General features: G+C 34.6%; 1 protein-coding gene across 2 annotated transcripts in view; it reads right to left on the bottom strand.

Annotated features, from left to right (window-relative positions):
• LOC115436460 (double-stranded RNA-specific editase 1-like) overlaps positions 1-15,859 on the bottom strand; it is an 80,750-nt gene that overhangs the window by 25,858 nt on the left and 39,033 nt on the right. The window contains exon 3 of one of the 2 annotated variants that reach the window (XM_030159357.1): positions 9,852-9,893. The gene's annotated coding sequence lies outside the window, so the exon portion shown is untranslated. Of the gene's footprint in view, positions 1-7,129; positions 7,225-9,851; positions 9,894-15,859 lie in introns of those variants that run through there. The other variant, XM_030159365.1, reaches the window with a different exon arrangement.

The raw sequence follows: 15,859 nt of genomic DNA, 5'->3' as shown, positions 1-15,859 counted from the left end.
ACGTTTGGGTTAAACTCTTCTTCACTTGTAACTTGTTGTGTGTGTCTGTGTGTGTGTGTGTCTGTGTGTGTGTGTGTGTGTGTGTGTGTATGTATGTCAGGGTAGAGACTGCGATCTGGTAGGATTGGCGATTCTACCAGTAGAAACTCCTATCAGAGTCTCTACTGGTAGAAACTCCGATCCTGCCAGTAGAAGGGTTAGGGTTCGGATCGGAGTTTCTACCAGTAGAGACTACGATCGGAGTCTCTACTGGTAGAATCGCCGATCCTACCAGATCGCAGTCTCTACCCTGACATACATATATATATATATATATACACACACACACATACATGCTGTCAGGTGGACTCAGACTCAGGTGTTGCTGTGACTTTGCTGGTGTGAAGCTGACTGTGTTGCCGTGTCATTTCCCTCACTTTTTTTTTTTTTTATTTTCATAAGGTCACTGAAGGTCACCATCAGATTTCTAGCCCCCCCCCCCCCCACACACACACACACACACTCACACACTCAGTGACCCTCCTCAACCCCATTCTCTCTGCATCAGTGGCCTCGCCGCCATAACAGATGGATATCAGTGTTCTGATCAGCCCAGTCAAGGCCGGGACGGACCCTCAGCTATCTCCCAGATGGAAGGGGGTGGGTGTGGGGGGGGGGCAGAGGATGGGCTCAAGGCTGATGTTGAATTTCACAGCCCATGGCCTCAGGATTATCCAGACCTGGACAGGCAAGTGTGTGTGTGTGTGTGTGTGTGTGTGTGTGTGTGTGTGTGTGTGTGTGTGGGGTGCTGCTGCGTACTGCAGTCCAACAGGACTCAGATCTGTGCCTTTCACAGTTTTCTTTCCACACGTTGAGCGGTGATGAACTTCAACTGAGGACTCATTAAAACCTTTAAGTGGTTTTTATATTGATGTTAAAGCAGAAAAAAAACAATGCAATACACCTCTGTAGATAAGGGTCTCAGTAAGAGTGAAGTCAAAGGTTTATATATCAAAACAGAGAAAACTGGAGAAAAAGTGATATACTCAGTGCCAAAGAAAACCCAACACTTGAATGTGTTTTATTGTTCCTGAGCTGCATCAGTATGTTTCAGTTTCACCTGTAGAAGATAATCCCAGACAGTTTCTTAACAACCTGAGACGGGTTGAGCTGTTGTCACGCTTGAATGAACTTGTCTGCGTTCATAAGACTTGTTTTTCTCATCGCTCAGCAATGAACGGCTCAACTTAAGGAACTGTGGTCAGTTCAGGAGTGCTCATGTTCTGTATATAAAGGCAAACTGAAAAGCCCCAAAATCATTTGCAATAACTCAGCGATGCCCAGACTGACACCTGACCACAGATGCCATGCTATGGGGTCCTGGAGGCCGGAATCTGTGCTCGGCAGGTGGCGCGCCGTTTTGGATGCAATGTGTCCACCATAGTCAGGATGCAATAGAGGCATGAAGAAACTGGCCCAACTGCAGACAGACCTGGACCTGGACCAGCACCTGTGACCACGCCACAGCAGGAACGCTACACTGAGCTGCAGCACCTCCAGGACCGCTGTGGGACTGTTGGTTTTGGGGGTCCTGGAGTTTCTTTCTTTATCCTTATTTTTTGTCAACAAATTTGGATGTGATTTTTTTATTTTTACTGTATAGAAATGGCCTATGATTAATTCCAAAGAGTTTATGGAATAAAAATCCTCATTGATTTAAAAAATATATAAGAATCTTCAAGTGTTGTGTTTTCATTGGCACTGAGTATACTTCCAGCAAAAAATATCATTAACTGAACATAAACCCAGTGTGTCCATCCACTGTCACTGATCCTTTTACTGGTGAACTGACATTTTTTAATTCATTTTGTTCATTTTATTCCTTATTTTCTATTATGTTATTTGTCATTTTGAACATTTTCTTACTCACTTTTGTTCATTTTGTGTTTTCACAACTTGGTGGTAATCTGAGTATAATTACTTTCTTTAAAAAAAAGCATTAATTTTACATAAGTCTTATCCCTCAAAGACCTGAGTTGCCATAGTTACCGTGGAAACACCGTCATCTTCTACAACACTGATTCCCCAGTAAAATCTATCTCCTCCTCCACTCCCTCCCAGGTGAAATAAACCAGATGACTGACATTGTGGGTAAAGCCAATAAGAACAAAGGAGAAAAATTCAAACTGAACTGTATCAGGGATCGGTGTCTAACAGGAAAACTTCGACTGTATTTTAGAGACAAATGGAGTAAAGAACTCAAATAATGACACGTTATGAAATGTGTGAAACTCAAGTGTCCACATCTAATTCCAGAAATTGGAAAAACATAATGAGATCCAAAACCCTTCACTACCATTCCCTCAGCCCTGTTGGAGGTCGTGTGGTGAGCAGGATGTGGGTCATGCACATGTTTTTTTGGCAGCGTACAAAATTATCCCAGTATTGGAATAATATCAGCGAAGAATTTGGAAAAATATTGGAATATGACCTACCGAGGACATGTTCTGTGTTCTATTTGGGTCATTTAACAGGAAAAGAAAGACCAAGTAAGGATAAATATTGGATTCAAATCATCTTGGTAGCGTCTAAAAAAGCCATCACATGAAAATGGTGTAAAGAGCCCCCCCCAAAATAACTAGAGAGATATAGTGGAAGAAATTCACAACATGGAGAGACTTACTAATATCATAAGAGTACAGCCAGTAACATGAAGATCAATGGAAAAAAATGGACAATATACAGGACGACGACTGACACTGTGTTCGAAATATTTGTGTTGGAAAACCTCAAAAATGACACAATAAAATATAAGTGAAAAAAAAAAAAAAAAAAGAATTTACTCTTCAATTTTTGACTAATTTTTTGAAATATTAAAAATGTGCCTTTCCTTCTAATGGTCCATATTTAGATGGTTTATGACATTACAGATATCAATATTCCTATTGATCACTGAGGGAAGTCATATATGGACTTTTAAAATTGAGGAAAATTAACAGAACAGCAAAAATGACAAAAATGAAGCAAATGCTGAAGAAAATGAACAAGATAAACACTAAAAGTGACAGAAATGGCGTAAAGCTGAAGAAAAATAACAAAATAAACACTAAAAACAAAAACGAAGCAAATGCTGAAGAAAATTAACAAAATAGACATCAAAAAGGACAAAAATGAAAAAAATTATGAAAGAAATTGAAGAAAATTAACAAGATAAACACCAACAACAACAAAAATTAAGCAAATGCTGAAGAAAATTACCAAAATAAACACTAAAAACAAAAAAATGAAGCAAATGCTGAAGAAAATGAACAAAAACACCAAAAAGGACAAAAATGAAGAAAATTATGAAAGAAATCGAAGAAAATGAACTAAATAAACCATCTCTGGTCCATATTCTGCTGGTTTCCGACATGTCAGTGGTTCCAGATATCAGTCTAGTTCCTATTGGTCACTGATAGAAGTCATACATGGACTGTGATTGGATGAGTTGAGTTCTCCTCCAGTGGAAGTCCCGCCCACTTGTATTCTAGTTAGATTGATCTCCATCATACAGACTATTGGAACAGTTCTGACATGACATTTTGACAGACAGCTGGGGGGGGGGGGGGGGATGAGGGTTTCAGGGGAGGGTGGAGGTTATCAGCAGAGCTTCAGGAGGAGGGGGAGGAAGGGGAGGAGGGGGGAGGAGGGGGGGGGCTGTATCAACTCCTCCACATCACAGAGCAGAGTCTGTTTTTCAGACACAGATCTGCGGCCGACAGACTCATCCCTTAGCGGCGTCGGCGTTCCGTACACGCATCACAGAACACATCCGCTTATACCTTCGTCTGAAATTCACTTTGGCTCCCAGTAGATTAAACTCACACTTCAGTTCATCTCACAACACACCGCTTAGCAGGGACACGGAAATGATGGGGCTTTGACTCCCTCCGCATGCAAAGTACCCACAATGGATGGGCTTGTTTTTGTTGTTGTTGTTTTTTTTTTCCAACATTAATACTGTTTACCACACTTGAGGTAAATGCTGAAGAAAATTAAAAAAAATAAACACTAAAAATGGCAAAAAAGAAGCAAAAGCTCAAGAAAATGAACAAAATAAACACTACAAATGACAAAAATTAAGAAAATGATGAAAAAAATTAACTAAATAAACACTAAAAATGACAAAAAAGAAGCAAAAGCTGAAGAAAATTAACAAAATAAACACTGAAAACAGCAAAACTGAAGCAAATGCTGAAGAAAATTACCTAAATATACACCAAAAAGGACAAAAATGAGGCAAACAATGAAGGAAATTGAACAAAAGTCAAGCAAATGATAAAGAAAACTAACTAAATAAACACTAAAAAGGACAAAAATGAAGCAAAGGCTGAAGAAAATTAACAAGATAAAAACTGAAAAAAAGCAGAACTGAAGCAAATGCTGAAGAAAATTTAAAAAAAAAACACAACACCAAAAAGGACAAAAATGAAGGAAATAATGAGGGAAACTGAACAAAAATCAAGCAAATGGTGAATAAAATTAACAAAATAAACACTAAAAATGACAAAAATGAAGTAAATGCTGAAAAAAATTACAAAATAAACACTAAAAAGGACAAAAAAGAGGCAAATGCTGAAGAAAATTAACAAAATAAACACTAAAAATGAAGTAAATGACCTAACATTAAATAACATTAATACTGTTTACCAGACTTTCCATGAATCACACTTATGCTAAATTGAATATTCTCAAGCGGGGATAAAAGATGGATAAATCTCAGAGCGGCTGCTGCTGTTTTTCTTTTTCTGTGCTCAGAGCTGGAATTGGAATTAATGTGAGGATTAAATGCACTGGAGTTTTCCAGCCGCTGATAATATGAGCAGTGTTTACCGTCGTGTACGGAGTGGGTGAAGCAGACGCAGTCATACGTGTTCCAGCAGACGCGTATTATAAACACTGAACAGGCCTGTCTGTGCTCAGCAGAGGTGGGAAGTAACAAGTTACATTTACTCTGTTACATTTACTGAAGTAACTTTTTACATAAATTGTACTTTTAAGAGTACTTTTAATACGACATACTTTTTACTTTCACTCGAGTATATTTATGAAGAAGAAACGGTACTTCTACTCGGTTACAATGGCGTACATTCCGCTCGTTACTTTTATTATTGGTCATTTGTTAAAGCACAAACCTTTAGTCAAAACTCACGACTGTGTTTCACCAATCAAATGTAGCTAGTGGTTATGTTTGACATAGCACTAACTAGGCAGAAAAGTAATCCAATTATAGAGGTATGTAACCTTTTATATGGTAAACAATAATAATAATAATAATAATAATAATAATAATAATAATAATACATCTGTTTTATATAGCGCTTTTCTAAGTACTCAAAGACGCTTCACAATAAACAGCCAAGGGACGAACACACATCAGGTGGGTATGGAGTTAATACTAAATGGCAATCAAAGAGCAAATACAGAGACAAATACGGAAAAAGAAAACACACGACAGAGCGTTACTAGCAAAAGCTAGCTGAACTGAAATGAAGCAAAGTTAGTTAGTAATTCTACTGTAGATGATTAAGATAAGGTGTGTGGTGTACTGCAGCTGAACTGGTTATATATGTTTATATATGTGTCTATCTGATGTATAGACTATATTTACAGGTTACTTTTGTCTTATTTTACAGGGCTGGCCCAGTTGAGATCACACTGGGCTGAATGTATGTGAATGCCCTGCACTACATTATATTCATCCACATTCATCCACTTTAACGCAGTTAAATGATGACAGTATTTATGTTCTGAAATGTGTTTGCATCGACAGGAAGAGCCACAGCATAAAGGTTAAACTGTACAACATGGTTGTTTTATGTTCAGTTACTGAGTAAAGTGAAATAAATACATAAAAGATGCAACAAAATGAACAAAAACAGCCAAAGTAATAAATAAAATGAACCAAAATTAACATTAAATCAACAATGTAATAAGAAACATTGACAAAATAAGCCACAAACTGACATAAATCGGGAGAAAAAAAATGACAGGAAAGAAAATGAACAAAAACGAGTAAAATAAATAAAATCGACAAAATGAACAAAAGCCAATAAGAAAATGTACAAAATAGTAAATAACATGGAGAAAATGAGCAATAAAATGACTGCGTTTATGTTCAGTTAATGACAGATTTAACCAAATTTATCACTTTTTCTTCACTTTTGTCTGTTTTTGATAAAATAAACTTTAAATTTCCTCTGAGCTTTAATGAACAGCTACATGATCAGTGAATTAAATATAGGAAAATATGTGATTTAAACAAAAAAATAAAAAAAAAGGAAAATACAGAGGATAATATTGTAATAAATGGTGATAAAAGACTTGGGAAAGATGAAAAATTAATGTGGAAGTTGTGACTAAAATAGTTGTGGATCTTTAAAGGTTAAAAGATAAAACAATTTTATGAAAATCCAAATAATAAGTAAATTAAATATAGGAAAATACCTCATTTCTACAGAATAAAAAAAAATCCCTTTTCTTGTAGTTTTCTCTGTTTTGACATAAAAACATTTGGATTTACTCTGAGTTTTTATGAATATCTAAGTTAAATAGAGGAAAATAGATGATTTACAGTGAAAAATACAGAGGATAAATAACAAATTGTGGGGAAACACTTGTGAAAGGCGTATCTATTATTATCAGTAAATTAAATAAATGAAACTACATGATTTAGAGTGAAAAATGGTAAATACTGAGGATAATATCAGATGATTTCTACTAAAAAAAAAGCCACTTTTCTTCCAGTTTTCTCTGTTTTGACATAAAAACATTTGGATTTACGCTGAATTTTCATGAATATCTAAATTAAATAGAAGAAAATACATGAATTACAGTGGAAAACACTGAGGATAATATTAATAATATCATAAACAGTGATAAAAGACTTAAGAAAGGTGAAAATAAATGATGTGGAACTTGTTCCAAACGTAGACGTGGGTCTTTAAAGGTTAAAAACAATCAAAATGAGCTGAAATGAAGAGGAAAAAAAACAGTCAAAACAAACCAAAGAAGTTGATGTTAAAGGGGTTCCAGCCAAAGCGACCCCCCCCCCCCCTCCTCCAGGGGGTCTTTACTGCCCCCCCCCCCCCCCAGGTCCACAGTAGAATACCTTTACGTTCGGAGCGCTTCTTCCTCCTCCTCTTAAACCTCCGTCGGACCAGACAGCAGAAGGCAGCGAAGCTCTGACTGCGTCCCAGCGGCAGAGCCATGGCTCCCACTGACCTGACCCCCCCTCAAACTACCCTGGATGGATCTGACCCCCCCTCAAACTACCCTGGATGGACTCACACCGGCTGGATCTGCCCCCCCTCAGACTACCCCTGGAGGTTCTGCTGGGTCCACACTGTCAGCCCAACGCCAAGAACGCACAGTGTGGGTCTGCACAAGTTTGGATGGAGGAGGAGGAGGAGGATGGGGGGGGGGGGGGATGGGGAGGAGGAGGAGGAGGAGGATGGGGGGGGGGGGGGGGGGGGATGGGGAGGAGGAGGAGGAGGAGGAGGAGGGGAAGGGGGCGGGGGGGGGCAGCCCAGTCTACCATGACGAAGGCAGAGCTGTTGGTACATTGACTCGCTGTGGTAAATGGCTGTCAAATAAATGGGCTGGGATTGTCCCCCCCTCCCCTCCCCTCCCCTCCCCTCCCCTCCCCTCCCCTCCCTGTACGTCAGCGTCTGTTCTAATGTGTGAGGTTTGTCAGGTTCAGGTTCCGTCTGTATATGATGAAGGAGATCAACCTAACGAGAATAAGAGTGGGCGGGACTTTCACTGGAGTAGAACTCAACTCATCCAATCACAGTCCAATATGACTTCTATCAGTGACCAATAGGAACTAGACTGATATCTGGAACCGTTTACATGTGAGAAACCAGCAGAATATGGACCAGAGATGGTTCATTTAGTTCATTTTCTTGAATTTTCTTTATCATTTGCTGGATTTTTGTCCTTTTTAGTCTTCATTTTGTTAATTTCTTTTATTATTTGCTTCATTTGTATCCTTTTTAGCTTTTATTTTGTTAATTTTCTTCATTTGCTTTATTTTTTGTCATTTTCAGTGTTTATTTTGTTAATTGTCTTCAATTTCTTTCATCATTTGAGTCATTTTTGTTATTTTTAGTGTTAATTTTGTTAATTTTCTTCATTTTTGTCATTTTCGGTGTTTATTTTGTTAATTTCTTTCATTATTTGCTTCATTTTTGTCCTTTTTGGTGTTTATGTAGTTAATTTTCTTCTGCATTTGCAGATAGTGCGTAGATAATGTAATTTTGGTTTTTTGACTCAAACAGATAAAAGTTTGTATTTGTCATTATTTATGTGTTATTCTGTTATTATTTTATTCGTTCTGACAGGTTTGCTTCAGACTTTTGGGGGGAAATGGAAACCCAAATAAAAGGAACTAATAGAACAGTTAAAAAAGTCAACACTGCCCCCTGGTGGTCCTCAGACAGATCACAACAACTGATAAATTCAACACAAACCACAGGATAAATGAATCTTCAGTAGAGACCCATTAATGTTTTCACTGCAGCTTTAGAAACCATGGAAATAAAAAAAAAAAACACTTTTATGGACGTTCGCAAATGAAGTTTTCTCTATAACTTTTTAATCACCATTTATTCTAATATTATATCCTCCGTATTTTGAGTTTCTTCAGTGAAAATCAGGTATTTTTATTCTATTTAATTTCCTGATTGTGTAGATGTTCATAAAGAGTCAGATTAAAGTTGAGAATTATGATATTAAAAACAGAGAAAACTGAAGAAAGAATGACTTTTTCAGACCAATGGGTTTAAACATTTTATTCATTTTATTGTTTATTTTCTCCATGTTATTTATGGTTTTTATATACATTTTCTTGTTTGCTTTTGCTGATTTTGTAGATTTTATTTATTATTTTACTTGTTTTTGTTCATTTTCTTACATTTTTCTCAGTTTGTGGCTTATTTTGTTAATGTTAATTATTACACTTGATTTTTTTAAATGTTTGTCCATTTGATTCTTTATTTAAACTGTTTATTTTCTTTTATTTTCTTTTTTTTTTACTTTACCCTAGCAAATGTTAGTTTTTATACATATATATCTATATCTATCTCTCTCTCTCTCTCTCTCTCTCTCTCTCTCTCTATATATATATATATATATATATATATATATATATATATATATGTGTATGTATAAGATTTTTTTTCTTCATTTTTGTTCATTTTCTCCACTGTCATTGATCCAACTCCCTGGGTTTTACAAATAAATCAAAAGTTCAGTTTTTTATTCAATTTATTGCTTATTTTCTCCATCTTATTTAGTATTTTACACATTTTCTTATTGCTTTTGTTCATTTTGTAGATTTTATTTATTATTTTACTTGTTTTTGTTCATTTTCTTGTCTTTTCTTACATTTTTCTCATCAATTTACTTCAGTTTGTGGCTTATTTTGTCAACGCTAATTATTACATTGTTGATTTTATTTAAATTAACTTTTATTTTATTCTTTACATTGGCTGTTTTTATTCATTTTTTGCTTGTTTTACTCTTTTTTTTTTTTTACATTAGTTTAGTAGATTTTTTGCCTTTTTTTCAGATTTTGTATTATTTTGTAGGTTTTTTTTCTTCATTTTTGTTCATTTTCTCCACTGTCACTGATCCAACTCCATGGGTTTTACTGGGAAATCAATGCTGTAGAAGATGACGGTGTTTCCATGGTAACTACGGAGCTTCTGAACGTCCAAATATGGTCATATCTGATGACCATGAAGAGATGAAGAAGTGCATTTTACACCAGTTGTTGACATGGATACTATGTCTACTCGTAGATACAGGAAAAGGAAAAGCAAACCAACCTGAGTGGTGTCTGTAGGCGCTGGTCACACCGAAAGCCAGATCTGAAAGAAAGGAAAGAAGTGTGTTACGCTTCAAAATACTCAAATCAAATGGTACAAACTGAAAATATTCCTAAGTTCCACCATTAGCAAAAAAGAAAATGTACAAAATAACAAATAACATGAAGAAAATAAGCAATAAAATGAATAAAAAACTGAAACATCGATTCACCAGTAAAACCCATGGAGTTGGATCAATGACAGTGGATAAAATGAACAAAAATGAATAAAAAAAAACTAAAAAAAAAAACTTTAAAACAATAAATAATGTACTATATAATAAACCATAAACTGAACAAAAGTGAAGAAAACTATTTTTAAAAATAAACAAGTAAATAAAATCAACATAATGAACAAAAGTGAAAAAGAAAATGTGCAAAATAATAAATAACATGAAGAGAATAAGCACTAAAATGAATAAAATCCATGGAGTTGAATCAATGACAGTGGGTAAAATAAACAAAAATGAATAAAAAAAAAATTATAATAATTAATATAAAAAAATAAGAAAAAAAATCACTAAAAGTAAAAAAGAATAAAAGCAGCAACAAAATGAACAAAAACAGTCAAAGTCATGAAAACAATGAACAAAAATTAATAATACATCAACAATGTAATAAGTAACACTGACAAAATAAGTCACAAACTGAACTAAACTGAAGAACCGAATTTTAAAAAAGGCAAGAAATTGAAGAAAAATAAGTAAAATAACATCAACAAAAGCTAAAAAAAAAAAAAAGGCTACAAATTAATAAATAATATAGTAAATAATAAACCACAAACTGAACTACAGTGAAGAAAACTATTTTAAAAAGTAAGCGAGTTCAATACATATATAAAAAAAAGAACAAAAGTGAATAAGAAAATGTACAAAATATTAAATAACATGGAGAAAATAAGCAATAAAATGAATAAAACCCACAGAGTTGGATCAATGACAGTGAATAAAATGAACAAAAATAATTAATAAAAACTACAATATAACCGATAATGTGAAAAAAGGCCATAAAACCCTAAAATAGAATAAAAAAGAATAAAATAATCATCAAAATGAACAAAAGCAAAAAAGAAAACATCCAAAATAATAAATATCATGGAGAAAATAAAAAAAAAAAACAAACAAAAAAACAAAAAACAAAACATGGAGTTGGATCAATGATGGAATAAAATGAACAAAACTGAATAATAAAACTACAATATAATAAATAATGTAAAAAAATAAGCAAAAAAAAACTAAAATAAAATTTAAAAAAGAATAAGATAAGCAACAACTTTGGTGTTTTAATGAACATTTACATGATCAGTGGATTAAATTTAAAAAAAAAAAAAAAATACAGGATTTTCACTGAGAAAAATGCAAAATACAGAGGATAATATTGTAATAAATGGTGATAAAACATTTAAGAAATGTTAAAAGCAGAAAGAAAAAACAGCCGTAAAACTACCACTGGGTCTTTATGGGTTAAATAAACTGATACTGGAACAAAAATGTAAGTGTAAAAACAAACTGTGTTTTCAGTCCCATCCCAGTTATTGTGTAATCCTGGACTTTTCATCCAGAGTGGTGTTTTACTGGAGTTGTGTTCGTATTTCAGGTTTTAAACTCTTCGTCACCAGTGGAACTAAAACACATATCAGTTGCTGCAGTTACACACACTGACCAGCAGGGGGAGCCAGTGCACTACAAACAAACACTGCACACACTGACCAGCAGGGGGAGCCAGTGCACTACAAACAAACACTGCACACACTGACCAGCAGGGGGAGCCAGTGCACTACAAACAAACACTGCACACCCTGACCAGCAGGGGGAGCCAGTGCACTACAAACAAACACTGCACACACTGACCAGCAGGGGGAGCCAGGACACTACAAACAAACACTGCACACACTGACCAGCAGGGGGAGCCAGGGCACTACAAACAAACACTGCACACACTGACCAGCAGGGAGAGCCAGTGCACTACAAACAAACACTGCACACACTGACCAGCAGGGGGAGCCAGTGCACTACAAACAAACACTGCACACACTGACCAGCAGGGGGAGCCAGTGCACTACAAACAAACACTGCACACACTGACCAGCAGGGGGAGCCAGTGCACTACAAACAAACACTGCACCATCATAATGGGATACTGCCTTTTATTTTCTTGCACTCTTCCTTCTCCTCCCACTCTTATTAATTTTTTTTTTTTTTTTGCATCTTCACGTTTATTTCATCCGTTACAAAAATGTAACAACGAGAAGGCTCTAACGACGAGTCATCACACAATTCAGCTCAATTTAGGATAAAACCGAGACATTTTATAGGGGAAAAAAAGGCAGAAGTATCCAAAGCAGAACCATTAAATATGAAGAATGACCAGTTTATAAATGATACACTGTAAAAAAAAAGGAAAAAAAAAAATAATAATAATATTCCGACAGCTGAAAAATACTGTAAAATAACGGAAAATAACCATTTCATAAAAATATAGTAATTTTCCATAATTAAAATACAGTTTTTTGCCCTAACTTTACATGAGATTTTGCTTCTTTTTTTTTTTTTGACTTTTTAAAGTTTACTAAAGAATATTTACATGTATTAAAACAATCCAATTCCCTATAAATATATATATATAAATAATTTTCAGTTTATCAGTGCTTATACATGTTATACATTCACAAAAATACATTTATTCAACAGTTTTGTTGTGAAACCTCCTGTAATTACACAAGATATTTGTCAATTAACAAACAAGTCTGATTCAACTGACAGAACTAATACTTCTGTTACCGTTAATTGTCAGTAATTTTATCTCGTTTAATTTTTTATTTTTTTTACAGTATTAAACTTTAAATTAACAGTTTAATCCCATGAATAGAAAAGAAATATTTGTGAAATTACGATGCATTTGTAAATGTATTTTAACTGTATTTTTCTTTGAAAAAATAAAAAAAATTCTATTAAAAAATAGGCATTTTATGGTTATTCACAGTTAGTTTTTTTGTATTATTTTCCATTTGACATGTAAAATCAGTCTGTTTTTGTCATTTCATTGATATTTTCCTGTATCTGAAAAATACAGGAAAAATCTGTCAAACAGTGAAAATTCTGTTAAATTACAGATTTTTTTTTTTTTTTTAGTGTAGAACATTATAATCTGTGTGTTGTATTTGAAACGTGTTAGAATGACTGAGAACAGACCATGTAAAAAAAACACTCATCCTGTGATTTCTATGAAAAATGAGAAAACAGCTGTAACCACCAATCAGTGAACAGCAGGATATCTACATGACATCGACATGTATGTGATATCTACATGTATGTGACATCTACATGTATGTGACGTCTACATGTATGTGACGTCTACATGTATGTGACATCTACCTGTATGTGATATCTACATGTATGTGACGTCTACATGTATGTGACATCTACCTGTATGTGATATCTACATGTATGTGACATCTACATGTATGTGACGTCTACATGTATGTGACATCTACCTGTATGTGATATCTACATGTATGTGATATCTACATGTATGTGACGTCTACATGTATGTGACATCTACATGTATGTGACGTCTACATGTATGTGACATCTACATGTATGTGACATCTACATGTATGTGATGTCTACATGTATGTGACATCTACATGTATGTGATATCTACATGTATGTGATGTCTACATGTATGTGATGTCTACATGTATGTGACATCTACATGTATGTGATATCTACATGTATGTGACGTCTACATGTATGTGACATCTACATGTATGTGATATCTACATGTATGTGATATCTACATGTATGTGACATCTACATGTATGTGACATCTACATGTATGTGATATCTACATGTATGTGACATCTACATGTATGTGATATCTACATGTATGTGACATCTACATGTATGTGATATCTACATGTATGTGACATCTACATGTATGTGATATCTACATGTATGTGATATCTACATGTATGTGACATCTACATGTATGTGACATCTACATGTATGTGATATCTACATGTATGTGACATCTACATGTATGTGATATCTACATGTATGTGACATCTACATGTATGTGATATCTACATGTATGTGACATCTACATGTATGTGACATCTACATGTATGTGATATCTACATGTATGTGATATCTACATGTATGTGACATCTACATGTATGTGACATCTACATGTATGTGACATCTACATGTATGTGATATCTACATGACATCTACATGTATGTGATGTCTACATGTATGTGATATCTACATGTATGTGATGTCTACATGTATGTGAAATCTACATGTATGTGACATCTACATGTATGGGACATCTACATGTATGTGACATCTACATGTATGTGATATCTACATGTATGTGATATCTACATGACATCTACATGTATGTGATGTCTACATGTATGTGACGTCTACATGTATGTGATATCTACATGTATGTGATGTCTACATGTATGTGATATCTACATGTATGTGACATCTACATGTATGTGACATCTACAGGTATGTGATATCTACATGTATGTGACATCTACATGTATGTGACATCTCCATGTATGTGATATCTACATGACATCTACATGTATGTGATGTCTACATGTATGTGATATCTACATGTATGTGATATCTACATGTATGTGACATCTACAGGTATGTGATATCTACATGTATGTGACATCTACATGTATGTGACATCTTCATGTATGTGACATCTACATGTATGTGATGTCTACATGTATGTGATATCTACATGTATGTGACATCTACATGTATGTGATATCTACATGTATGTGACATCTACATGTATGTGATATCTACATGTATGTGATGTCTACATGTATGTGATATCTACATGTATGTGACATCTACATGTATGTGATATCTACATGTATGTGATATCTACATGTATGTGATGTCTACATGTATGTGATATCTACATGTATGTGACATCTACATGTATGTGACATCTACAGGTATGTGATATCTACATGTATGTGACATCTACATGTATGTGACATCTACATGTATGTGATATCTACATGACATCTACATGTATGTGATGTCTACATGTATGTGATATCTACATGTATGTGATATCTACATGTATGTGACATCTACATGTATGTGACGTCTACATGTATGTGATGTCTACATGTATGTGATATCTACATGTATGTGATGTCTACATGTATGTGATATCTACATGTATGTGACATCTACATGTATGTGACATCTACATGTATGTGACATCTACATGTATGTGACATCTTCATGTATGTGACATCTACATGTATGTGATGTCTACATGTATGTGATATCTACATGTATGTGATGTCTACATGTATGTGATATCTACATGTATGTGATATCTACATGTATGTGACATCTACATGTATGTGATATCTACAGGTATGTGATATCTACATGTATGTGACATCTACATGTATGTGATATCTACAGGTATGTGATATCTACATGTATGTGACATCTTCATGTATGTGACATCTACATGTATGTGATGTCTACATGTATGTGATATCTACATGTATGTGACATCTACATGTATGTGATATCTACATGTATGTGATATCTACATGTATGTGATATCTACATGTATGTGATATCTACATGTATGTGATATCTACATGACATCTACATCCAACTACAGTCCAAAACTGCACAGATATGACATTTAAATCATCCACAGTAAACATAAAAATAAATATAAACACAAACAGAAATATAAATATAAATATGAATGAGCAGAATGACCTGAGGAAACTGCAGCATCCATCCACCCACCCGTCCATCCATCCTTTCATCCTCTCATCCATCCATTGTATTCCTCTACATTTGTTCTACCATTGTTTTCCTTCAGATTTCCCTGCAGTAGATTCCAGTAAATACCACCAGAGTAAAGTTACTCAGTTACTCAGTTCCTTTCCATTCCTCC

The sequence above is a fragment of the Sphaeramia orbicularis genome, chromosome 2 (assembly GCF_902148855.1).
Source record: "Sphaeramia orbicularis chromosome 2, fSphaOr1.1, whole genome shotgun sequence".
Lineage (NCBI taxonomy): Eukaryota > Metazoa > Chordata > Actinopteri > Kurtiformes > Apogonidae > Sphaeramia > Sphaeramia orbicularis.
This window is presented reverse-complemented; position numbering and strand designations above follow the sequence as displayed.